The sequence below is a fragment of the Leptinotarsa decemlineata genome, unplaced genomic scaffold (assembly GCF_025532065.1).
Source record: "Leptinotarsa decemlineata unplaced genomic scaffold, Ldec_3_MD MMD2_tig00078422_RagTag_RagTag, whole genome shotgun sequence".
Lineage (NCBI taxonomy): Eukaryota > Metazoa > Arthropoda > Insecta > Coleoptera > Chrysomelidae > Leptinotarsa > Leptinotarsa decemlineata.
In genome coordinates this window covers 3933658-3936432 of record NW_027412747.1, presented here as the reverse complement: position 1 = coordinate 3936432, position 2775 = coordinate 3933658, and positions in this window count along the sequence as shown.

The following is a 2775-nucleotide window of genomic DNA, read 5'->3' as shown; positions in this document are numbered from 1 at the left end:
CCAACCTGCAGTGTAAATGTGGAATGCGAAGAAAGAATTTCACCACCTCTACTTTCGCCATCTACTTTCACTCAAACTGAGTTGAAATTAAGCAGCAATACTCCACGAAAAAGAAGATTGCGAAGTAAATTGAAAATTTTACGGAGGGAGAAAATCAAAAAGGGATCTAAGGCGACAACCCGTTTATCAGTGAATAAATTTTTAAAAGGGTGTGATGCTTTTCTTGAGAATCCTTTATCGGAAGTGATAAAATCGCATGTTGTACAAAAGAACAAGAAACCTATATCTCGCAGATATTCTTCAGAAGTGAAGCAGTTTGCTTTGGTCAACTACTTTTCAGGTTCTAGGAATTATAGACATCTTAGCAAGTTATTGACTCTTCCAACATGACGATGTTTGCAAAGGATGACCCAAAAAATATCATGTAGGCCGGGCTTGGAAAATTCAGCAATATTCAAGGCACTTGAAATTAAAATTAAAACAATGCTCGAACGGGACAAGCGATGTGTGATATCTATAGATGAGGTGGCTTTAAAATCCTTTTTTTTTACAGGATGTGATGAAATTATTGGTTTCGAAGATATTGGAGAGGCAAATAAGAGGAATTCCATATGTAGAAATATTCTCGTTATTATGGCTAGAGGAATTTATTCTCCCTGGAAACAACCGATTGCTTTTTTTTCATTGAATCACAGCTACCAGCAAAAAACCTACGTAATATTTTGGATAAGTGCATTTCTAAATTATCCAATATAGGTCTGCATGTTGATGGCATCGTGAGTGACATGGTCTCTAACTTTTATGAATTGTCAAAGTTATTAGGGGTCACTTTGGAAGAATCTGAATTTGAGCTCGGTGGTAAAAAACTTGTTTATATTTTTGATCCAAGTCATTTGATAAAAGCCACTAGAAACAATTTTTTTAAACATTCATTTCATTTTGAAAGCAGAAGTGCATCTTGGTCTTTTGTGCGCTCTTTTTATGAGCAAGACATAGGGCAATTTTATAGATTTGCACCAAATCTTACCAAATCACATATCACTCCAAACAATTTAAAAAAAATGAAAGTGAGTCTAGCAACACAAGTTCTAAGCCCTGCAGTTGCCAGTGGAATGAATGCATTCATGGCAATGAACTCACTTCCTGCTTCTTCTTTTGGTACAATTCAAGTAATAGAGACATTCAATAACCTTTTTGATTTGTTGAATTCGTGTTCTTTACGACATCCCTATAAATACAAAAACGTTTTTGAAACTTCGAATTTCCAATTAGATTTTTTTGAAGAGGCTCTAACGTTTTTGAGAAATTTTGAAATTTTCAATTCAGAGGACATAAATGTCACAAATCGAGTCAAATTTAGAAAATGCTGCATTATTTATATGAATAGTGTAATTAAAATGTGGGATAAGCTTTCCAAATTAAATTATAAATATTCAAAAACGAGACGAAAATTTCTTTGGTGCTGTAAGACAACAATGCGGAAATAATGTTAATCCGACCCCCATACAATTTCAAAGGGCATTCCGGAAGTTGTTTTGCCAAAATTATTTTCATTCCAATCATATAAATTGTAAGAATGATTTAGATGATTTATTAATCAGTATACAATCCACAAACGTAAATGATATATTTATATCAGATGAGAATCACTTTTCTCCAGCCCTTGCTCTTTCGGATTATGATTATAAAAATGAAGATGTATGTACTCAGAATTCATTCAGTTACGTTTGTGGATACATGTTAAAAAAAGCTCTTCAAGTTCATACATGTTATGTGTGTCACTCTTTCAGCACGAAGTGCAGGACTTTGGATGTAAATCGTCTGTTAAGTTATTTTAAAGCTTATACTACGGAAAAAAAAACATGTTTGGAAATTTGTGCTCACCACCAGATTAATTAATTGATTTTATATATCAGTTGGAATGTTTATTTAACAATCGATTTACAGAAATTTCTACTGGGGGAGCAGTTTCGAATATATTATTCAACCTAATGAAGGGTGTATATTTTCTTCATCCTTGTGAAAATTTTCCAAAAATATACATAATTAAGCTATTCATAAGAATGAAAATTTTTTATAGTATCAAATATACTAATAGAGATATCAATAATACCAAAGGTAAAACTGTAAAAAGGAAACTTAAGATTCTGTCACATTTTTAAATTAAGAGGTTTTGGTAAAATATCTTGTTTCATTATTTTTTCATTTGGAACCTTACTTAATTAGAACCCTCAGATTATATTGATATTGTTAATGAAAGTTTAAGTTAAGATTACATAAAATATCAAAAGTCACTCCTATTCATTTCATCCTTAGTGGACTTATTCATTTCAGAGGATATAAAATGATTATATAATATAAGCATTATTCTATTATCGTAACTTTATTTTAATTTTCTATCTAATGAATTGGATTTATAAAATAAAGTAATTTAATTTATTTCTTAAAAGCCAATTCATCATAAATGATAATAAATTGGCCACATAGTTAATATTCTCTATTATTACTGCGAAAGTTGTTCAATTAGCAATATAAAAATTGAATAGAGTAAGATGCCCTTCACATTATAATTTTATATTTCACAGTGAGCCCACGTACTATACTAGAACGTAAGAGTATGTATTTTTATTAGTGTATATCGCTGAGAGGTCATTTTTCTCAGTGAACCAGGTTGTCTATCACTCATAATCTTCATCAAAGGATCCGACGTTAATGTCACTTCTCTGTGGTAGGCATTCTCGGGTTCAGTCGTCAATTAAATAAGTGAAATGATAA